Source organism: Nymphalis io, chromosome 9 (assembly GCF_905147045.1).
Source record: "Nymphalis io chromosome 9, ilAglIoxx1.1, whole genome shotgun sequence".
Taxonomy (NCBI): domain Eukaryota; kingdom Metazoa; phylum Arthropoda; class Insecta; order Lepidoptera; family Nymphalidae; genus Nymphalis; species Nymphalis io.
The window spans coordinates 7,695,120-7,721,330 of NC_065896.1; the positions used below are offsets into that span (position 1 = coordinate 7,695,120).

The window sequence follows — 26,211 nt, forward strand, 5'->3', positions numbered from 1 at the left end:
AGAGACGAAATAAAATATATATATATATATATTTATAACATGTTTAATATTATATACGTTGATTAAATGTTCACGAATTTCTCTGTAATTGGGTCAAATGCTTGGCACAACTGCATTTAATTAGAGGTGATTTTTTATTTAATTAGCGTAATAATTTAGAGAGTTTATTTGGGAACAGGTGGAAAGTTTTCGATTAAACTTCATTTGCGGAGTATAAATTTTCGAAAAGAGAAACTTTTAATTATAATTGATAATATATGAAGTGAGCTGATATGGCCCAGTCGATAGAATACGTTAAATTTAGAGAATATTTTAGGTTGAAATCTATACCAATGAGTTTCATGTTCTTGATTTATATTTAAAATTCATTTTGTGCTCAGCGTTGTGTTGATTGAAATCCTTGGGTATAACCACGAACTCTATAACGTAGTCAAATAAGCTCCAAGGCTTCTTTTAAAAATTAGAAGATATCTTTTCCAACAATATGACACTAACGTATTAGGTTTCGATTATTTTTATACACAAAACAACTACCTAACTTTATTATAAATTTACTGGTAATTTAAACTTTCATTACAGTAACATTCATTTAATTTGCGTGATTTCTAAATGGTTACACGTAAAAGTGAGAGCTGATACATATTTATTTATTTATTAAAAAAATGCTTTTCTTAAATTAACATATCTGTTGATAAAATTATTTGAGCCAACCTATGATTTAAATTATTGAACCAAGTTATGAATAACCAATCAATTTCAATTCAGATTTGCAATCGAAATTAATCATCTTACAAAATTCAGTACCAAAAGATTAATCGAACATTTCCATCTCCTATAAAACGATTTGTAACATTAATGAATTTTAAAAGGACTATTTTCAAATTGGCTGTTGTTTTCGGACGCGGTAAGCGAACGTTTTATTTTTTTCCAAATTAATTAAAAGTCACCGTGGCCCAGCTAACTCGAACGTGCCCAAAATACCACCCGAAGTTGGGTGGTTTGGGCATTTTATTTCAACTACTTTATTTCTGTCTGTCCAATCTTAAATTAAAAAGTGAACTCTCAACCTCACTAACGAAAAAAAATTCTGTAAGTTCGAGTCATGATAAATGAATTTCTTTGATTTAATTGTAAGTTCCCTTTATCTGGCTTAAATTAAGAATGATTATTATTATTATATGTGCTTTTATTAAGAATATTTTATATATACCTCTAATCTGAATATAGTCTATGGCGTATTAAATTAAAAATGTGTTGTGTTACTTAAAATTTGATGGATCTTTTTATTCAGTCAAATAAATTAAGTTTAAAATTCAATTTATATACATTGTTAATTTATGTTTTTTATGGACATCTTAATAAACATTTGCAGTCTACTGCGTTTAGATGTAAAACCTTGAACTTAGAATGTAACGCTAGCTTAGAATCTTAACAAATACATGTAAAAATATTTTATCTATTAAACCTTCTATATTTATAACATAAGTTCAAATTTGTAGCTGGTAGAAAAAAAAATCAATTATTTAATACACAAAAGATTTCTACATAGATAATATATTATTTATACTATAGACAACATAATAAAATGATTTCCAAAGATGTTGTACTTACGTTAAACCTTTCCCAAGAGCAAATCACTTCTTGTTATTACCAAGTTTGTGAATTACCTGCAATTATAGAAATAATAACATTAATATATTAGTTAATCTAAGTAAATTATGTGTCTCATATTCTTATTACATATTTATATAATACGATTGTTGTATTGTTCGTTATTATGCTACAAGATATTACTATACTATACTACTAATTGAAGGAATTTGTAAAGGAATTTCTCGATGGGAATCTACTACCACTTCAACTACCAAACAGCGAATTATTACTTTGCTTCGTTACGGTTTGAGAGTAGAGTGAGCCGATGTAATTACAGACAAAGGAAATAACATCTTAGATAACGTGGTTGGCGGCGCATTGACGATATAAGAATTAGTTTATAAATCGCCTTTGGGTGAATATGACCACTATTTAAAATAAATTTATACAAAAGGAATATAAACAGTATATTTGTAATAAAAACATGGTATTATAAAGCAGTTATGATAACATTAAGGCGTATTACTACAAAAGATTATATAGATGATAAAAAAGTGTGAAGTTACCATTCGTTGGTTTATATGGAGGATTAATTATAATTCAATTGTAATTAATTACTTATGTAACTTAAATATTGAAAAAGAGTAACTACTGAGATTTTTTACGGTTCTTCTGGGTAGAATCTATATTCCGAAACGGTGGTAGCTTTTGATGCTGGTGGTAGAATTTTGTGCAAGCTTGCCTGAGTAGGTAGGTACCACCCACTCATCAGATATTCTACCGCAAAACAGCAGTACTTGATATTGTTGTGTACCCGTTTGAAGGGTAAGTGAGCCAGTGTAATTACAGGAACAAGGGACATAACATCTTGGTTTCCAAAGTTGGTGGCGCATTGGCGATGTGACCGATGGTTAATGGTTGTGACCACTTACCATCAGGTATGGCCCTTACGCTCGTCCGCCTATCTATTTAATAAAAAAAAAGTTTTAGCAAGAGCGTACTTGAATAAAGTTTACTTTGATTTGATATATATTTAGGTTTTTTAAGCAGTAGTAATATCAAAACATTAAAATCACGTGTTAAAAAATAAAGCAATGAAAAACGAATATAAGAGTCATTTATGCCGATAAAAATTTTACAATGCAATGCAAAATATCTCTAAAACGTATTTCCCGGTTATGAATGCCACTCTTTTTTGTCGTACTTTTTTTATTTCGGAACTTATTCTGCATGACTCTGTTGTTCGTATTCGCACGTGTTACGCAATTAGTACTGGGCACATTCTATAAGCACAATGAACTGAAATATATTACACACGAGCTATGCCTGTTCATTCATTTGGAATTTAGACACGGATATTTTTAAATATCTCAATATAAAAATTAAAATCGTATGAAATTTCATTAAAATTCTCGAAGTGATTTTAGCGCAGTTGCTGCAAACAGTTATGAAAATAGGAGCCTAGAGATGTAAAATTTGCTGATTCTCTTGAACTTTTATTGCTTTCACTCAAAAGAAGATGCTCATAGTATTTTGGATTTTATTATCGAAAATAAATATAAAATAGGTAAACTAGTATAATAATCGTTACTACCATTATTTATTAATATGACGTTGCTAATTTGTTTCAAATTCTTTTTGTCAAATAAATACTATAATTTTTTTAATCAAATTACACTTTTCAAGTAGATTCTTACAAGCGCTTTTGAATCGTATTTCTGCAAGATTAATCATTCATAAAGCTACTGTATATAACTCGGAATGCTACCGAGATAACCCATAAACATTAACAACTCTTTTTTACTAATTAATTAAAAATAATTCAGTCTATATAACATAATATGCAAAATGCACATGTGCTGTCATAACAGTACGGGCTCAATGTGAATTGTAGTGGGATAACTCTTATGAGCTTTTAAATGTCCAACTGCTGGCCAAAGGCCTCCTCCCTTCTTATTTAAAAGGCTTGGACCTTAACCACAACTGCTATTTATGTAATAAAATAAATTAACAATAATATGAAATGTCAGTAGTACTAGTCTAAGTCTGAACCCGCAATCAATGGTAAAGATTGGCGTGTTTAAATTACAAAGCCATCGCTGCGCGCGACTCAGTACATAACGTAATTAAAGAATTATACTCAAAGCTAGCGTATTGAACACTGTCCCAATAATCTTGTAGGTTATGTACATATATCCTACACACTTTGTCTTAAGATATACAACTCAGAAGCGTCACATATAACTATTTAGTAAACACATAATGTGCGTAACATTTGTCCTGATGCTCGCTCCGTTTGTTATCGGAATTTACTTAGGCTTATTTATAACTGACAAGTTACATAGTATTCACTCTGATCGACTGTAACATACTCAGCATACTAATGTCATAAATACGTAAGTTTTTGTAGTCGTTTACTCGTTTACATTTATTCCAGGCTCATGAAATACTAAAAAATCCTATTTATATGATACCATCATAATATTATATACCTTATTATGTCAAGGTATGTTGGGAAGGAATGTCGATCTGGGCTATTTCCAGGGGAACTCAAGTCAAGTCTGCCAAGACGAACAAAATCTTTGTGTGTATTAATTCTAAATCTTCATAATGTATACAAAAAAGTTCGTAACTAAACATCATTTTTATACATATATCACAGTAACTATTATTATGTTTAAAAAATAATAAAGTATTAATTTATTAATTTTTCCTCTGTAATATGACAAATTTTTTTTTACGAATATAAACAAATGTATTTGTAATTAATTATTATACACTACAGATGTTGTGTCTCGCTATGTTTTTAGGTTAACCACAGTTGAACAATAAAGAAGACAATTGTTCTTATCTTATATTATTTAAGAAATAAAATAAAAAACACGACATAACATATTATATGCGAAACACTGATAAGACAATTATATACAATTTATTTATCAACTAAAATACCACTAACTTTTTTCACCAATTCGAATAATTTTTAACAAAAAACAAATATAAATGTTAAAGTACTCACACATTTACACTACAATACAATTAAGCTTCAAGTCTACTTATAAACTAACTGTAGACAATTAATTCGCTCTGATAAAATATGGAAGCCGTATATTAATATTGGTTTTATTGTATGACAGAATAATTTCCCCTTAATAGGTCACGCTGCATAACTTTTAATTATTACGCACACGACTTCATACGATAAATTGCTCATGTATGCGTCTGTGAGTGGAATAAAAATGACAACTCAATCAACTTTAATTACACTATAACAGATAATATGAAAATTAAGAACAAAATGGCGTCGAAAATTTCGAACGGGTTTAAAATGTCACTATTAAATAGACTTTTCTTATAAGGAAACAAATATTTGTATTTAAAATATACTGACTAATATAAATAATTTAAAAATATATTGAAATATGTTTGACATGAATTCTCATTTATTTATACTTATTATGGGGATGTTGTGCAATAAAATAAAATTAACAAAATATTAATATACGCTCAAAAACAAAAATATTTTAATTTTTGCATATAAAAATCAACAATAGTAAAAATGAAACGCTGTTTTGTCAGACGTGAATGTTTGATAAAAAATATATGACAAGAGTGAAACTGCTTTTGCATTTTACATTTAATTTATCGCGTGATCTTAAAATAAGCATAGGTTATATAAAATCTCATGAAAATTCAATTATTTCCAGTTGTATAAATTAGTAAAATTATATCCTATTGTTAAACAAATCCCGTCTGAGTACCCACTCATCATATATTCTACCGCCAAACAGCAATACTTAGTATTATTGTGTTCCGGTTTGAAGAGTGAGTGAGCCAGTACAACTTCAGGCACTAGGGACATAACATCTTAGTTCCCGAGATTAGTGATGTAAAGGAGGATTAATATTTTTTACAGCGACAATTTCTACGGGTAGTGTTGACCAACAATTGGCCTCTTTGCTTACGCTGCCAACCTTTTAAAAGACATAATAATCCATCAAAATATTTTGATAAAATTTGACCCGCAGTAAAGTAGCGTAATGCAATAAACTCCAAAAACATTCTCCGTAAGAGGTGGCCTTGGCCCATCCGTGAGACATTTCGGAGTCGTCACTTTACTTTTATAACCTGTCTCTTTATTTACTTATTAAATTTAAATCGCTTCACTTGGCGTAAATTAAATTTTATTCATGATCTTTGTCACAATGAAAAAAGTATAAAAATAAAAGTATAGAGTTTCTTCCATGACATATTCTGTCATGGAAGAAACTCTATACCATATGTCACTTCGATATAAAAATTCTTAGAATCTGTACAGGCGTCCAAACGTGATACTCTACAACACACTTAATTTCTCGACTTCTTAAAACAATATTAAGCAAAGTAGCTTTTTGCATCATTCCGTTTGTTCACCTCTTAAATTAACCGTGCGAAGCGGGTGCATATATGCGTGCGTATAATCGTTATAGTACAGTAACCGATTGTTTTCTAATCACAACTTGGAGGGTTACGAAGCTTTTTTTTATTCTAGAGAAAGATATATATCCTATATAGCGTTTGTATGTTTCTTAGAGATATGTTTTTGAGGTATAGCTCATTTTGTAAAGGTATATTGGGTAGGAATTTGTTGGTTTGGGATTTTTCCAAGCGAACGCTGCCAAAATCGTAACAGATATACGGAAATTTAATATGTATATATGTTATTCGCGACATATCTTACTTAGATATATATCACAGTAACAATTTATATGTTTATTTAAAATAAAATTTTAAAAATCATGTATACAATAATAAGCGATATCTTTAGATAAATTTGGACGCTTTTGACTTATTTATTTAGATTTTATTATCCGTTAGCAAAACGAATCGCTTCTTAAATAACCAGCCAAAATGTTTTAAATAGATCATAAATATTATAATTGTTCTCAAAGGCATTAAAAGTTTTAAGTAACAGTTCTGTAGACAATTGACAATTAAGATTTTTAATGGTATCGCATAATCCAATAAGTGCAGAGTTAGCTATTAGATTAGCGCGTTTATTATTGTAGGTATACATTAAAATATGCTTATGTAGACCATTGCATTCTTTGTTTTATCATTATCATACTAGGAATTGACCAAATGTTCATTATATTTTAATTTTGACACAAGTAATACTCAATATAAAGTTTTTTATTTGTCAATATCTACACTAAGGAGAAGCACGCAAGGATCTAAATATTAAATCTAATTATAGTCTGACACCTTATGGTCCAAAATTAATATAATATTATACACAATCTCTTTAATTGGTTGTTTTCTATATGGAATTTTAATTGATTCATGGATTATAAAATTTAATAAAAAAAAACGATTTGGATTTAACTATATAGACGTTTATTTCCACGATTGTTAAAATCAAATTTTAAATATATACAAACTTTTTTGAATCTTTATTTTATAAGCGAAACTACAACTGGATCAGTAAGAAAGTTCCGGCGAGAAGAGCAGGAAATTATTAGATATGTACTAATTATAATACCTATCCATATTAATTTCATTCTGTACGAAAATAAACGAATTATAGATTTTTTTCATCGATATATTCTTGTATACGTACGTACACATATAATAAAATATATAATTAAATTTCACTCCAGGTAAAGGTTATACCGTACAAGTTACTCATTGCTGGTAATGGAAGCAGAAAAAATACAAGCTCGTGTCCATTTTATCAATAAAACATGTGGACAGTTGTGGAACATTTTAATTCCGCTAAAAGCGCCCATCTCATTGTGGCGGGACCGATGATTCTGGATTTTCCGGCTCCCGATGCAGTCCGACTATAATGTAGCGGACATCTCCCAGGTGATCGCTAACGAGAATTCACCAGAGTATAGCGCTTTATATGAGTATGTTAAAACCCTTTCATTGCATCTAAAATTCTGTTAGGTATTTCCTTTAATTAAAATTATGTCTTTAAAAGTAAATGACTTTGTTATTAAATTAAAAAAATGCATATTTATAATATAAAAAACGACTTCATTGACATCATACCTTTCTAATTTTAAAGAAAGATATAGTAAAAAGACTACGGTTTTTCTGTATATAAATAGGCAAAGACATCACAGTTCATCACCATTTTTTACTCTGTTAGCATTTTTTATTGTGTAACCATTGACGAGCTTCAGTGTGAACAATAAAAAAAATGGAAATATGTATAAGAAAAATAATTTCAAGCATAGTAATTCATATATGTTTTTCATAAGTTTTCAATAACAGTAAAAGTCAAATTTCGACCACTGAGCGCACAGTACTAACTACGACTGAAATATGACACTTAAAATCAATAACATATCGTTTAAGAACAGTTCGAGTAAGTATAAAACAAAAGGCAACTTAAACGTATCGGAGGAACGTCGCAAACATGTTCATCGCGACAGTCGGTAAAGACCTGGGAAACTAATTACTTTGCGGCAATTGTATTTAAGCTGGCGTTTAAAACAATTAGTCTGGCAGCGCCGGGCGAATAGACGACATTCTTAGTTTCGCTACACACATTAATCAAGACAGCCAAGAGACATGTCTTTATGTATGTAATAGCGTCGCGCCTCGACTTCAAACGTGAACAATAAATATTTCATAGTGAAGTATTTAATTAAAATAATAATATATTACAAATAGAACCATAATGGTCCAGTGAATAGAGTACGAGTATTTTAGTTGAAATATTCGGGTTTAATTCCATTCGGGCACCATTGAGCTTTCGGATGCGTCATTTGTTTTTATAATTATTTTCGTGCTTTTTCGATAAATCATGACTGCTGCTGCAAGTGTTGAATTAAATTCTGGTACATCTATACCCACCAAGCAGTATCGGAGCAGTGAGAAAATTGGGGCGAATCAATTCTAAGACTTTTGCTAACTATAAGACCTGTATTTAGCGTTGGGATATGTAACTATTACTTTACTTTTAAGTTCAAACATTAAAATTTTACAATTAACAATAAAATTTAACGCGCGCCCTAAGTTATTCATCTTTTGCGTTCTCTTAAATGCATTTTATAATTCTAAGACAAGTGATCAGAAATATAATTAGTGTTTTATAACTTCGTAGCTCATTTAATTAACACCTACCATTATGTACGTTTATCGTTATTGTTAGATATCTTTTTCCCGTGGTAGGGCTTAGTGTAGGCACCTTGATGGTACCATTGACTCATTAGCTATCCTACCACCAAACAACAATTATTTGTATAGTTGTGTTTCGATTTGAAGATCTAGTAAGTCAGCTTAACTAGAGTCACAAGGAATATAACGAATTCCGTGGTTGGGGGGGGCACATTGACGATTTGAATAGTGGTTTCAGTTCTTGCAGTGACCCGACCCAGGTCTTAATTAATCAATCGAATTCATAAAAAGAAAAACAAACCAAACTTGCCTTCTAATGCAATTTACATACAATCATGTACTTATAGTATAATACAATATATTATGAATCTTTAAGGAAATTCTACATAAAGCAAGATATGTTTTTAAGCACCATTTATATTGATTAATATTTATTTTTTCTTATATCGTAAATGTGAAAGTACGTTTGTTCGTCGTATGCTCGTACGTTTGAACATTTCATTTTATCATGGAAGACGTAGACCATTTAATAATAATTAAAAAAGTAGCGACAATTAAACACAATCAAAGCCGAATGTAAGACTAGTTTGGAAAAAAAAATGTGTTACAGTTTAGGCTCATTTAATGTATAAAATTTAATCATGTCTTCCAGACTGATTTCGGATCAACCAGGACCAACGGCTTAACGCACTGTCCGAGGCACGGGAGTATACACACTTCCAACTTCCAGACTCCGGGCTGCTACTGAGAATTTTCTGACAGAAAAACCCAATAATTTTTATTGGTCCGACCTGGAAATTGAATCCAGGACCTACGGGTCCGCGGCCTTACATCTAGCCACTACACCAACGAGGTAGTCAAAATTTAATTACATATCAAATGAACAGCTATCTCCATCTCCACCAATCAATCAAGTATCTTAGAACGATTTACTTTGACTAACGAATTGAATAATTTGCAAATTGCAAACGATTAAAACTAACACGGCATTGGTGACGATGGGATAACAAGCTAATGAAGACAATTATACAAATAAGGTTTATTACTCACTATAAGAAACACAGCATACAAACACAGGTTAACTTGTTAAATTAAACATAAATATAAGATACAGCTGAGATACTTTTATTTGAAACAAAACTTTGCAAATATTTCCTTTAACTGAAGCTAAACGTAAAAGAACGACCGTTGTAAACCAGTTCCAGGATTTGAAGTATTAAATAGCTGTTTACTATTTGTTCAAAGGAATAAAACATTCCAGAGCAATCGTATAAGCTGAGTTAAATTTAATTATCCTCATAATAGGCAACATAGAAAAGGCGTATGCGATGAACGTTCCGAATGGGAAAACAATTAAACTGGCGAAACTTTCAAAACGACCACACTTGCTCTTGCTACAGTCGATAAACTCACTCTATTTGTATGCCGAGTGCATCTTAAATATGCCTTTACAATTCTCTACAGAAGTAGAAAATTAAACACTCAAATTGCATTAACTATTAAACAAGTTCAGCTAAAGATGTTACAAGTTTAAGAATAGCAAATGAAGCAGGGATTTGTCTTCTTAAGATTTTTAAATTCAACTCTACAATGTTCTTTAAATCTTTTGTCTACGAATAAATCAAGGGACTATTAAATTTTCCGCAGTAAGATTAATTTATTGTATGGTATGAAAAGCTTATTATTTGATACTAACGGCCCGCCCTGACTCCGTCCGTATCGAACAATTGTCTTTTTACGCCAATAATGACTTTTAAAGGAAAAAAATTGATACCTTGGTTTACATTAATGCAATTTTCATAGGGATCTCTTTTATTTTTTGAATAAAAAATATAGCCTTTGTTACTCGCTGATAATGCAGATTTCTATTGTTGAAAGAAATTTTAAAATCGGTTAAGTATATTTTCAGTTTATTCCTTACAAACAAACATACAAAAAATCTAATATTTGCGAAGGAGAGAGAGCGTCCGAAGTTAATTATTTTGAAATTGAAGTTAATAATAATGATCGAAGTTTTTAAATACTAACAAAAATAACTTTAACGTAAGGTAATACACGTATAAATACGCGAAATATGAAGCGATCGTTGTAAAATGTAAAATATTTTCATAGAACTTAATTTGAATAGAATTGTAACAACATAGAATTCGATTTGAGATTAACAACTATGCTATTAATTTATCGGTGAATGAAACAAATCTATTTTGTATACTTAGCTGCAACGTTCGGTGCACTAATATCGAATTATAATTTAGTGACCACCGCTTGTGACCAGTGCTTTTACACGACATACGATTTTCGAAAATTCGATTATATGAAAAACAACATTGGCACGCTTAGAAAACTGTATATATTTAAACGGCGATAATACTTTTTAACCATTTTTAACTGTTTTTTTTTTAATTCTAATAGGTAGACGGACTGGCAAATGGGCCAGCTGATGGTAAGTGTTTACCATCACCCATATACATTAGCACTGTTAGAAATATTAACCCTCCCCTAAAAACTCAATATGCCACAAACCTTGGAAAATAAGATTTTATATCCATTGTATCTGTAGTTACACTGGTTCACTCACCATCCAAATCAGAACAACAATACCATAATATGTGATGATTGTGTGGTACCTACAATGAAGCCCTACCACCAAGTCAAACTACAAGTGTACTCGTAAAATACAATACCAACTAACTTAATAATACACCAGATATTTGAATAGAATAAATAACGGTTTATTGTGTATATTTCTTTAATTAAACTATTATCAAAGTAATCTGTAATACGTATAGATATTATGCAAACCGAGTGAGGGCTCCCAATATTGCGTTAGGTCAGACAAATTGGGATCAGCTAGTGAATATATTACGACCCTAGCAGCCATCGGTTTGTTAATCGTCCACTGTTATTTATGGCTTTTACTGTTTATCTGGGGTTCGAATGATGCGACTTACATGACGCAGGGAAATTGTAATTTTGATAACAAATTTTTAATTATTATAAACGAAAATGTAATTTAAAAGAACAATATTATTTAGTACCCTTGGAAATTCTGATAAACCATTTATAATAAATAGCATTTGATTGAATAATACCACAAATAATAAATACTAACAGAATATATAATTATTAAATATAATTATATATTCTGATATTACTTTGTTAGTAAAAGTAACACTTAAATGTCACGCTGGTGGACCAAAGCCTCATCTCCTTTTGAGGAGAACTTTATTTTACATAAGGAGTAATATTTTATTAGTAATCAACAAACCAAATCAATATTGAAGCAATTAATTTAACAAATAATGCTCAAATTAGCAAAACAGCATTTGCGGTCTTTGTTTATTTTATAAATTGCCTTTATGTAATAAATTACTTCATGAATATTTATGAATTGATTCGCCCTAGAATATATATCGATATCTATGAATATTATTTGTGAATTTCTTTTACCTAATAATATACATGCTTACATTATATGGAGTAAATGATACAATGAAATTATTATGTTCTTTATTATCGCCAATTTGTTTGACATTTGAGTAACAAGATCAAATAAGATGATACGAAAAAGAATAATAAACGTACATTACAAATTTTCTCCAATTATATTTTGTCTTTTTATGTACCTGCATTGTATAAAAACCTACATTGTATATATAGCTGCTACATTAAGTGCAAAAATTTCATTCGAATAATTTGAAATAAAAACAAAAACTTTTTAAGATTTTTTTTTATTTTAACGTAATTGTAATTAAATCTTACATTTTATTAATATATAATAAAGATTCAATATTAAATTGTTGGATAACTATGTTATTATTGTTTTTGTAATGAATTAATATTACACTATTATTTTTTTCAAGTATGCAAGCAACAAGACTTCTTTTTTTAAATGATTAAATTAAAAACACTAGTTACTCTTTATAGGCATTGCAAGAAGTAAAGAAATTCGTTATTTACAATTTAACATATACGAAATTAAAATCAACTATACGTTGATAAGCTAAATCATTTTTGTTCAGTAAACGTAACATTCTATCACAATATAAAAATGTGAGTGAATTACATTGCGTTATAAAGTATGAGAAAATATTAACAATGCAAAGATATACAACGAAGAAAAATCCTTTCCAATCAAGAAATTAAATGAAACTTCTGAAGAGAACCCACGCTCATTTAGACTTTAATCAGGATAAATTTGAAGCAAAATTAAATTTGTGCGAGAAAGTTGTTTCGACATTTCAGAAAATAGAAGAACGCAAAGAAAGTTTTAAGCTGTTGAATGCGTTTTCACGTATATAATTTTCAACGTTACGAAACGACGTCATGACGTCATCTTTTATTAAACATAAACCTTATTTAGAATATTTTAATGAAAAAAAAAACAGAATTTAAAACAATAGGCCTCAAGATTATATACATTGCAATACATCTCATATTCAATATAAGAATTTAAAAAATATATGTATTAATTTTAAAAATTGTATTAAGATCCATTTAGTCAGTAGCTGTCGTACCACTCAGGCCAATTTATACTGCGTTGAAACGGTTCATTTTTCATTCAGCTTACCTTTTTCTTTAATCCGAATTTAAAGCGTGAAATCATATTTTTATACAAAAGATTTTCTTAAAACTTAACACATTAATCTTAAACATAATTACTTAAGCTTATGTACTCTTATTTATTAAAAACGACATTTTAACGCTAAGAACCTTGCCTTCTTTGGCTATAGTTTTAAGGGGTACTTAAACAGTTCATAAATCAATGCGATATGTCCGGGAAATTCCCTGTTTCATCGGAGCTTAGTCGCCGTGAAATATTACCAGATTATATTCGCAGTAGGAAATTTTGTCAAGAAACAAAACCAACATGTTTTTTTTTTAATATTTCCGATACAAAAACTCCCTTATTTAAGTTAGTACATGTATTAACACAAAATATGCATATTGCAAATATAAATTATGCAATTTAAATAAAAATTGAAATTACAATTAAAATCGCGGGTTAAAATATTACCACTGTTAAAATTTTCATATGCTTAATTTGTGTTTATAATGCGGTATATGATAAAACATTGTCAGGAGACCTGCGTGGATCGGATGAAGTTTTGCGACATGGATATCTATTAACAGTAGCATATGCTCCAAACTTTCACCTTAAGAAAAGAGGTACCCTTATAAGAGGAACGTCCACATTTACCATAATATAGAATTACAAATAAAAATTAACGACTCCAATTTCAGATTTATAATTAATTATTACTGACGTATATTTTAAACGACATGACGACGGTAAATAAACGCTTAATTTTTGACCACTTAGACATTAGAGTGCGAACCAAAGCAGTCTCGATTCAAAGTGAATTTCAAATAAAAAATAACTATTAGGTGGACGTTCAAATCAAAGTAAATTGCTTTTTTGTTCTACAAGGGCTAGCGTTGACTTTTAATTAAAGCCCCTTCCCAATCTCCATTATGCACGACATTTTTAACAACCCCATACTTCACTACTTACATGTAGGTTCGTTTTGTCCGCTTTATAGGGTTTAAATTTTGTCTCTGGGTTGTTAAATGACTGTATTATTTAGTATACTTAATAAACTTTATCCAAAACTAATACTATTTTTTGTCCATTGGTTTATTTCTACTTTGACTGATCTGACAATTATAGGAAAAAATACTTTTAATACATGTAAGGTAAGTAAGAAATTAAAATTAAGTTTTATATAAAATATACAATATGTTTAAACTGCATAGTTAAAGTCAAAGTCAATATCTTCGCTCGTATATATGTAAGTGTATGCACTTGCTTTTTTATTAACAGTAATCTACCACTGTTTATGATTTAATAAAAAAAACTGATGAAAATAATTCTATATTTTAATTATTTTGAGACGATTTCATTCCCAGCAATAACATCACAATCACGACAATAACTTAAAATCGAAAGTATATTTAGTATAAACACAAACTTTACTTGAATACTAGTAGTTGAACTAGTAGGCTAGTCAATCATAACGTGTGTATGTTACATAATATCTTTATACAAATACGGAACCTTGTTTCCCATATTGGTTACCTGCTACAATTACGGATGTTGCCTGATACAAATAAACGAATTAAAAGGTTGTATTCAGATTGAGTAAACACGATCAATTGGAGGCTAATGAAGAACATAGCTATAATTATAACAAACTTATTTATACGTTTGGGACTCGTAAATAAGGACAAAGGTTGCCTGTCGTGCCTGTCACGTCTGAAGAAAATATAATTAAAATTTTTAAAAACTCAAGATGGGTGGGTATTGCAAACTTCATTTGAATATTAATTCGGGTGATGAGGAAAGAAATAATTGTTTAATATGATAAAGGAATTTTGGTTAATTTACATTAATACATACATTAATGTTTAACACAATTCTGTTTCTTACATTAAATTATTTTATTTAAGTTTCCACACTCCGATCCGGTTGAAACTTCACTTTTAACAACGTGTAAAATTATCTATAGGTTGATAAAGTATTTTTGGTAAATAATATGAAATTATAATTTTAATTATATAAGATTTTTTTAATAAAATAAATATATACAACACATTTTCTTAAAAATAATACTAATTTAATTTTTTTTTTTCATTCCTAATCTCATAATATAGCAGTAATTTTTTTGTTTTACGGGAACACGTGGATTTGCGTTTATAAGACTTAGATAAATAATAAAATGTAAGCAAACATTTTTGAAAATATTTTATGAAAAGTATACTTTTATTTTTTTAAACGAACACTTTTAAAATAGCCGAATCCGAAAATCTTTTGTATACAATACAAAGGTTAAAACATCGATCCCTTGGCTTTTGAGATAACAGTTCGCTGATAAGCAATATATCTCAGATATTGAGACTGTCATGTCCCTTAGCGATTACGAAACTTGGGCTTATCATAAATTCTGTTATTTTTATAAATCTTGTTTTTTGATGAGAGGACTTGATGTTTTTGCAAGGCAGGCTGATTAGGTACCACCTACTCATCACATATTCTACCGCCAAACAGCTATACGTAGAGGCAAAATGGTCATAACATCTTAGTTCCCAAGGTTGGTGGCGCATTGGTGATAAGGGATGATTAATATTTTTTACAATGCCAGTGTTAATAGGTGACCTCTTACCAGTAACTAACCTACATATAATTCTTTTATAATTATAAACAAAAAAAACATATGTGTTGTTGTACATGGAATGTACTTTTTTGGCCACCTCATTTAATTTGAATATATTTAATATTATAATAATAATGTCCTCCAGACCGATTTCGGCCACGGCGGCCAATCTCAAGAGAGATTAGCCAACTACGCAGGAGATATTATAGTGCACAAGTGTGTGCGCAAACACAGGTGCACTCTCTATTCCCTAACTCTCATAAACCGATGGGACGGCAATCCGACACGACCGGAAAGAGTTCAGGCGCAGGACCAACGGCTTTACGTGCTTTCCGAGGCACGGGAGTGTTCACTTTTCCAACTTCCAGACTCCGGTCTGCTACTGAGAATTTTCTGACAGAAAAACCCAATAACTTTTTATTGGCCCAACCTGGGAATTGAACCCAGGACCTATGGGTCTGCGGCCTTATATCTTGATATAATAGTGGCTTGCCACTAGACCAACGAGGCAGTCATATATTTAATATTATACATAATATAAAATATATTTAATATTACATAATATAAAACTTAGTAACTAGACAATATATAAAAATCAATATTATTACTTGAATATATCATTTTAAAAGCTTCTCGAAGTTTAAAAATATTCTACCAAAACAAATATCAATTCAGCCATAAGTGCGGAAAGAACAGATAGTACTCCACGCTCCCCCAAGTAAATTGAGCATTCCGGAAAATGCCATGGTAATTTCAAGCTTTACTCTAAATTTACTACGTAAGCCTCCAAGAAAATTAATCTCAAAATATTTTTTCTTCTTTTTGCTCCGTGATACCACGTTTTCAATTACAAATTAGTAATAACGCTTCATATAATTGCTTTTGTCTGGTCGTTATATATAGAACATTAATTACAATTATACGAATAAGTTATATTAAAATTTTGCTACAGTAGCTAATGATTAATAATAAATCTAATTGTATTTAATTAAAATTCCTATGTAAATAGGAGTTCTTGCCGATTCTCCTCAGTAAAGTCTACTTTCTAAACCAGTTCATTTAATACTGTAATAATACAATTCAAAGGTGCTCTTTACATAAATAAAGAGTATTTTAATTTTTCTCGGTATGTGTGGCACTACCTCTCTTTTTTTGTAAGCGACTATCTGATACGACTCACCCACCATATATTTTGCATCGATGTTACGTTTCTAAATCAAAAACGTTCACGCAAGTGTCAATAATGTACGTATATTTGTATGCAAAAATAAAAACAATTCATATAATTTAATTGGCCTAGTGGTTAGAACGCGTGAATCTTAACCGATGATCGTGGGTTCAAAGCCGGGCAAGCATCACTGAATTTTCTTGTGCTTAATTTGTAATTATAATTCATCTCGTGCTTGACGGTGAAGGAAAAGATCGTGAGGAAACCTGCATGTCTAATTTCATTGAAATTATGTTACTTGTGTATTCTACCAACCCGCATTGGAGCAGCGTGGTGGAATAAGCTCTAAACCTTCTCCTCAAAAAGGGAGAGGAGACCTTAGCCGTGGGACATTAACAGGCTGTTACTGTAATTTAAACAAATTTACGATAAACGCCTACATATTATAAAACATTATGCCCGCCGCGTCTGTCTGAACGCGATAAAATCAAAAACTACTAAATGAATTTTCATACTGTTTTCACCAATGAACGGAGTGATTCATTATAATTCGTCACGGTTTTGTACAAATTGGCTAAAATATGTCGACTTAGAGTATTACTGAAGTGTGTCACGTAAAATATTAGAGTTATATGTATTTCAATATAAACGTTTTATGTAGATTATTGTTCTGCCCGTGCAGTCATCAAGGATAGCTAGTGTCGAAATAAAGATAAAACATGCGATGTACTGGTGGTAGGGCTTTGTGCAAGCTCGTCTGGGTAGGTACCACCCACTCATCAGATATTCTACAGCAAAACAGCAGTACTTGATATTGTTGTGTTCCGGTTTGAAGGGTGAGTGAGCCAGTGTAATTACAGGCACAAAGGACATAACATCTTAGTTCCCAAGGTTGGTGGCGCATTGGCTATGTAAGCGATGGTTGACATTTCTTATAATGCCAATGTCTAAGGGTGTTGGTGACCACTTACCATCAGGTGGCCCATATGCTCGTCCACTTTCCTATTCTATAAAAAAAATGTACGATAGATATTTATAAACGTAGTAATAATAAAATCATCGTTACTATTTATAAATCGTAGTTTAGAATTCGCTGGATTCGCATTTTCGTTTTTACCGTAAGGTGTCTGTTATCCCAAGCCCTTGTACAGAGCCTCCCGAACGTAGAGGCTGTTTTGCCGATGCGGAAGTCGATCTCTGCATCAAGCGAGAGATTGCTTGACAAATACGACCCAAGGTAGCAAAATTTGTTAACCACCTGTAAAGGTGCGCCGTTAAGCAAGATGACTGGTTGCTCTAAACATCCTTGCGCTAAAATAACGGTCTTCTTGCAGCTTATGGACATTGAAAAGAGGTCGCACGCTCTGGCAAATTTGCCCATTAGACTCTGGAGTTGAGTTTGGTGGGGGCCAGTGCACAACCTTGACGAACACCACGGCGTACGTCGAATGGCGTGGATGTGTTGCCATTGTGCAGGACGGTGACTTCCATACCTTCGTGGAACGATTGCACTATCCTTAGGAGTTTTGGGGGGCATCCAATTCTGACAAGAACCGAGTACAACCCCTCTCTGCTCACGGAGTCAAAAGCCTTGTTTAGGTCTACAAATGCAATGACTAGGGGGGTATGTTGCTCCCTAAACTTTTCTTGTAGCTATCTGAGTAAAAATATCATGTCGACAGTTGACCGTTGGGACCTAAAACCACATTGTGCCTCAGAGTATACGCGTTCGGCGAGCCTTTGTAGTTTGCCTAAAATGGCCCTAGCTAAGGCTTTACCGACGATGCTAAGAAGAGATATTCCGCGGTAACAGTTACAGTCACCGCGATCACCTTTGCCTTTATAAAGAGTGACGATGTTAGCATCTCACATATCCTGAGGGACGTAGTTTTCTTCCCAGCACTTAGCCAGGTGGTTATAAAGGATGAGCAAGAGGCACTCAAGCTTGACGACTTCGGTGACAACATCGTCTTTTCCAGGGCTTTTTCCGCGTTTGAGCCTCTTGACGGCCAGATAAAGTTCCTCTACAGTGGGTGCAACGTCTAGCTCGTGCCAAATTGCCAGATTCGGGACAAGCTCCAATGCTTCTGGCTTCCACTGGGCACGAGTAGAGCCCCTTGTAGTATTCTACCCATGTTGCCTTCTGACGGGTGCTCTCTGTTATAACAGAACCGTCGGTTTCCTTGAGAGGAGCCGTCTTTTTTGGAGTAGGTCCAAGATCCCCCGCGTTTGCGCACGCTTGGATGTTTTGGAGCGAAAACATAGTAAGGGTCAGTATCAGTTTAAAAAGGCTTTGGAAATCTCATATGTAGCGTATATTATATTATTTTATAGGAAGTAATATAATTGAACTTTTAATATTAATCAGTCATATAGATTAAAAGCCGAGGTAGCCCAGAGCTAGTAACCAGGAATCTTAACGAAGGACGTGGTTTCAAGCCTGGCAAGCAACAATGAATTGTCATGTACTTAATTTGAGTTTATTATTCTCACAGGAAAACATAATAAAGAAATCTTAATGGGTTACATGAAATTTTGTCAAGGAGTTCACTAACCTGCATCAAAGCAGTGAAAAGAGTATTTTTCCCAGTAGCGGGACTGAATAACTGTTACTTTTACTTTATATTATTTTGGCCGATTGGGCAACAAATCGTTTGGCACGATACTGACATTAACATAATATTTTCTTTGTATTACTTTATATTTAAAAAATACTTTGCAGTATTAAGCAACTTTTACCCTACAAACTTAAAATACAAAAACATATATTATGACGAATGTTTTTTTAAAATTAAATTAAGGGCTAAAATTTAAAATATATATAAGAAATATCGCTCGTCAAACTGAATTCTCCCATTCCCAAACTTTTTAAGATTCTTAAACGTCAAGAATGTTTTTAGTCCCGTTGAAAACTAACTTAAATTGAATCACCCTTCGAGTTTATACAAAACTTAACGCACTACACTTATAGTATGTATTTACTTATATACTATTTAGGTTTCCATAGCACAAGCTTTGCTTAATTTGAGATCAGATGGCCGTGCTGAATAATGTCCCAGGATATTATTATTATTATACTAATATATTCTTTAACAGAACATGTTTAATAAAAGATTAAGCGTTCACATTTATACAAGCACAATTAAGTATGCATGTGTATAAAACATTAACGGAGAATGCAACCTGCATGTTTCGGATCAGATGTTGCTACAAATATATTCAACTACCCGTATTGCAGTATAGTAGAATAAAAACCGAACATCGTATTTAGAGAGGTGGCATTTGTCCAGCATGGTAATATACATCCTGTTTGCTTGTTACTTTATTAAGTACATATATTTATAATAAAATATATCATACAATAACATAATAACAGAATATATTATAGTTTTCGAAAACTCATTTATCATCCACATAAATAAATTTCAAAAACTCTGGGGGAGCATACGACAAAATCGTATTTCAAAAGTCATTACAAAGTACAAACAGAATCAAAATTACATAAGCATTCAAATTATCGATGATTAACAATACGATGAATTTCGATTCCCTTCGAACAAACGTTAGCAATGTCATTTAATTACGAATGCGGCGGCCGATACAGTGCAACAGGGTCGGCAACTCGCGTATTATCCTGGAATTTGGTCTATTCCCACTCGTGAATTTGTGGTAAACCGTTTTAATGAGCTACTGACCTTTATTAGCGGTTATGGAATAGCTGGACACCTGTAATATCTAATACTATTTTACAATAAGCAGAAATTGCAATGAAATAAATATTTGATTCGGGAAATTTATTTGCGAATATATTAAACTTTGTGACGCTTGCTATTCATGTTAAATATTGAAATTTGAAAGTATGTTTTTCATTTGAATATTAAATGCCATGTTCAAACTTCTGAAAAGGAACACTTCACCTCCAATAGTTTATGGCAAAATAAAATGTGGAAACAGGTAGTTTTAAAAACAGCATTCATTTGCTCATAACTGTTCTCCCTGCGCTTCGGAAACTTTTGCAGAGCGCTAATACTATAAGCGTAAGCAAGTTGCTTATTTCTTTCATACTTTCCCGCATCGATTCAAAAAATTTGACCAAATGAAGAAAATTGCTTAATATATATATGTATACTGACATTGTGCCGTGTGGTGACGGCGACGAATATCACCACCCCATCTCATCCCGTGGGGGGCGTAGAAGTCGACCCGAGGGAATATACACCAGAGAACGGGCAGCAGCGTCTCTCTGAGTACTATGACTAACTTACTGCGATCGCCAACCCGTCTGCCAAGCGTGGCGATTATGGCATATCCCCTCATGATTCGCGCAACTAAACCACAGCCCCTAGTCCCCGGCAGCCCTGCTATTCCTAGCCTTGGTAACAGCTGTGGTAACGGCGGGGCAGGGGGTGCTAAGAATCCCTGGCAGATTTCGTGTTACCAACACCGACGACCTCTGGCCCTGGCAACATATAACACGCGTACACTGCGGACCGACGAGAAGATCATCGAACTGGAGGAAGAATTGAGCAGGTTACACTGGGATATCGTCGGATTATCCGAAGTCCGAAGACAGGGGGAGGATACGATGATCCTGAAATCCGGTAACCTTCTCTATTTCCGAGAGGGCGATCAACTGTCTCAAGGTGGTGTCGGGTTCATAGTCCACAAGTACCTCGTTAACAACGTTGTGAAAATCGAGAGCGTGTCGGCTAGGGTAGCGTACCTTATACTCAGAATCACCAAGTGGTATTCTTTGAAGGTCATACAGGTATACGCGCCGACTTCGACACACTCCGACGATGAGGTTGAGGTCATGTATGAGGATTTATCTAAAGCCATACATACCAACAAGACTCATTTCACTGTTGTAATGGGGGACTTCAACGCGAAGCTGGGCATACGATTCGGTGATGAGTTAAAGGTGGGACCTCATGGAATTGGAGACCGCAACCCTCGGGGCCAGATGTTGGCCGACTTTATGGAGAAGGAGGGACTCTTTATGATGAACTCCTTTTTCAAGAAGCCAGGTCAGCGTAAATGGACCTGGGTGAGCCCTGATGGAAAACCAAGAATGAGATAGACTTCATCTTGTCGACGAGAAGACAAATATTTAATGACGTCTCCGTGATCAATGCAGTCAAAACTGGGAGCGATCACAGACTCGTAAGAGGCTCGTTAAATATCAATGTTAAACTCCAGAGGTCCCGACTGATGAAGTCTACGCTCCGACCATCACCTCTTCAAATCCGAAATCCCGAAGCCTTTCAGCTCTAACTCCAAAACCGATTCGATTGCCTAGCAGACTGCGAGGAAGTGGACACATACAACGACAGGCTTGTGGAAACTGTCCGTACGGCTGGGTCTAAGACCTTCAAGACCAGCCGTACAAAAGGAACCAAAAAGATCTCTGCCTCTACCCTACGGCTTATGGAGGAAAGACGGAAAATGATTCTGACGTCCCCAGCTGATGCTGCCGGCTATCGGCTGATCAACAGACAGATTTCAAAGTCTCTAACTCGCGACACTCGCCAATTTAATACAATGCGCATTAAAGAGGCCATCGAGCGGAACAAAGGCTCTAAAGTGTTCGCCAGAGATCTGTCTGTTGGTCAGAGTCAACTGACAAGGCTGAAAACTGAGGATGGCAGAATAGTCACGTCAAGATCTGAGCTGTTGGAAGAGGTTGAGAAGTTCTACGGTCAGCTGTACACGACAGCTCAATCACCTGTCAGTAGTCATGCTGCAGATCCCAGAGCAAGACTAAACCGACACTACACTGAAGATTTTCAGGACGTTAGTCTTTTCGAGATTAGAATGGCTCTCGGACAACTCAAAAACAACAAGGCACCTGGTGATGATGGTATTACAGCCGAGCTTCTGAAGGTGGGTGGTACACCGATCCTCAGGGCTCTTCAGAGGCTTTTTAACTCCGTCATTGCCAAAGGTCAAACGCCAAAAGCATGGCACAGAAGTGTGGAGTTTGTGTGGTGGAGTTTAAGAAAAGTTTCTTTAAGAAGGGTGATAAAACCCTTCTGAAGAATTACAGGCCCATCTCACTGCTGAGTCATGTTTACAAGTTGTTTTCGAGAGTCATTACGAATCGTCTCGAGCAAAGGCTTGACGACTTCCAGCCACCCGAACAAGCCGGATTCCGGAAAGGCTTTAGCACCATAACCACATACATACGCTGCGGCAAGTTATACAGAAGACTGAGGAGTATAATCAGCCCGTTTGCTTAGCGGTTGTGGACTATGAGAAAGCCTTTGATTCGATCGAAACCTGGGCCGTGCTGAATTCTCTTCAAAGGTGCCAAATTGATTATCGGTATATTAGGGTGTTAAAGTGCTTGTACGAGAACGCCACCATGTCGATCCGACTCCAGGATCAGAACTCAAAACCTATCCAACTGCAGAGAGGTGTAAGACAGGGAGACGTGATATCTCCGAAACTGTTTACCGCTGCATTGGAAGATGTTTTCAAGCTTCTGGACTGGACCGGACTTGGCATCAATATTAACGGCAAGTACATCACTCATCTTCGATTTGCCGATGACATTGTAATTATGGCTGAGACCTTGGAAGACCTCGGCACTATGCTCGATGACCTCAGCAGGGTTTCCCAACAAGTGGGTCTAAAAATGAACATGGACAAGACGAAAATCATGTCGAACATCCATGTTGCACCCACTCAAGTCAAGGTTGGAAATTCTGCACTCGAAGTTGTAGACAACTATGTCTACCTAGGTCAGACCATCCAACTAGGTAGGTCCAACTTCGAGAAAGAGGTCAATCGTCGAATTCAACTCAGCTGGGCAGCGTTCGGGAAGCTACACGATATCTTCTCATCCCAAATACCGCAGTGTCTCAAGTCGAAAGTCTTCGACCAGTGTGTGTTGCCAGTGATGACTTATGGATCAGAGACGTGGTCGCTCACAATGGGCCTCATAAGAAGGCTCAAGGTCACTCAAAGGGCAATGGAGAGGGCTATGCTCGGAGTTTCTCTGCGAGATCGAATCAGAAATGATGAAATCCGCAGGCGAACCAAAGTAACCGACATAGCCCGAAGAATTGCTAAATTGAAGTGGCAGTGGGCGGGGCACATTGCTCGCAGAACCGACGGCCGCTGGGGCAGAAAGGTTCTCGAGTGGCGACCACGAACCGGAAGACGCAGCGTGGGCAGGCCCCCTACAAGGTGGACCGACGACTTAGAACGAGTCGCGGGAAGCCGTTGGATGCGGGCAGCGCAAGATCGGCCAACGTGGAAATCCTTGGGGGAGGCCTTTGTCCAGCAGTGGACGTCTTTCGGCTGGTGATGTATACTGAATAACGTGCTTCATCTTCACATTTAGTACTTGCTCCTTTTATCATAAGACGTGATAGTAAAATTATAATTATTTACAGACAGAAAAATTTACAAAATAGAATACAAGAATATTCAATATATTATGTATTTCTCTTGATACTAATTTTATAAAGTTTTTTTTTTATTTATTTGTGTATTTGTTATTTTTTTACGTTTTAGCTACTCAATCAAACATCGTGATTTTTTTTTATATATATTATCTGGGGTACAGAAAAGGATAAAGAGTACCTAACACCAACTCTTCCCTCTCACACGCGAAACCCCAATTATAATTATATTATAATATATATTATGTATAACTAAGGATAAACGTAAGTATATACTTATACTTCTTGATACTATGTCACACCTGATATCAAAATACGATTTACATAATGATTACTATTTTTTTAACCCTGTAAGTCATTATTGACAGAGGCAAAGCTTATAATATAAAGCATAAGTTGATACCTCTGCTGTCCGATCGTGGGACAATGAAAACGCTTTTACAATACGATCCCAGTTTATGTTTCCTAAAATGTTCAACTGCTTAACAACAAGGAATAGGACTAACTATACTAGGAACGTTTTTGTGTTAAATGTTAATAAAAACGTAAATGCAATTTAGATTAACACTAAAAATATTTAAAAAAAAAAAACATTTTTTTTTATCAACCGATAAAATAATCTCCGAACCATGAGTCAGATTTTTATAAGTCAATCAGCAAGTGTAATGTTCCTAACAAGGACATTGAATATTCATTTTGATATAACTTGATATTATGTTTAACGTCCCAAATCTAGTCATTGTACCTAACAGCCTTACCCTAACCAAACCGATTTAATTGGCATAATAACTAAAATAAGCATAGGTATATAACAACATAAATGTAAAGGCAAATATCGTACTAGATTGATGATAGCATTCTCACTATTCCGATTATCAACAGTTTTAGTTATATAAGTTTGAACTTACAGACCTTATAATTTAATTCGTCGGTTCACTTAACAAACCGACGCAGGCTTAACAACTGAATTTAGGTTCAGGGGATTCGAAATCAGTTAGATACGTATCGAAACTGAAATAATTTCCAATAACTTTGGTTTCGAGCTCAGTTTGCGGAACGTTCGGGAAATTTTAACATGTATCCTGTTTTCGTATTGACTGTTATTATTATGTCCGTAATGTATTTGAACATTTGACACTCAACATTCATTTACCATCACTATACATGATATTTATAACATTTCCAGAAACTACAAGACACGTGGCATGGTATATGAACGAAAAAAAAATTTAAAATGAGAATACATTTTGCATTGTGAATTAGCTTTATTTATTTGAATATATACAACTATTACACTCGCGGCTTCATCCGCGTGAGAGGAGGTATCAGGCATCCTATTGATTTTTATCAAACTATTTTTGATTACAATTTAATGTTTATTTTAAGAAAGTCTTATAATAGATTTGATAGTTAATTAAACGGATGTAGTAAAGGGCAAAGAACAGAAATTCCTTTGAATATTAATACCAAGCTAAACAAACATTGCCGTACTAGATACGCTTGATGAAGGCTAACTTGTTCGCTACAATCTCTTTGATAAACTCACTTGGGGAAACTTAGCTTGCACGCTTGTTTGCAAACTCGCACTTAACGTAAAGCTTAATTGAATTGTCCAGAAGTCAATCTGATTCTTCTGCAACATTCTTGGAAATTGTAATCTTCTCTTATAAGATAAATAAAGATAGATATATTATTAAGAAAAACTAAAATTATATATTACTACTAGATAATAACGATAGCTTTGCAAAAAGTCTATCTATGTAAAAAATGAATGTTT

At 33.4% G+C, this 26,211-nt stretch overlaps 1 protein-coding gene across 2 annotated transcripts in view; it reads right to left on the minus strand.

The window, feature by feature from the left end:
• The window catches only part of LOC126770485 (uncharacterized), a 187,693-nt gene that overhangs the window by 96,206 nt on the left and 65,276 nt on the right, over nucleotides 1-26,211 (minus strand). For both annotated transcript variants that reach the window (XM_050489880.1, XM_050489877.1), the window contains exon 2: nucleotides 1,612-1,667. The gene's annotated coding sequence lies outside the window, so the exon portion shown is untranslated. The remainder of the gene's footprint in view (nucleotides 1-1,611; nucleotides 1,668-26,211) is intronic.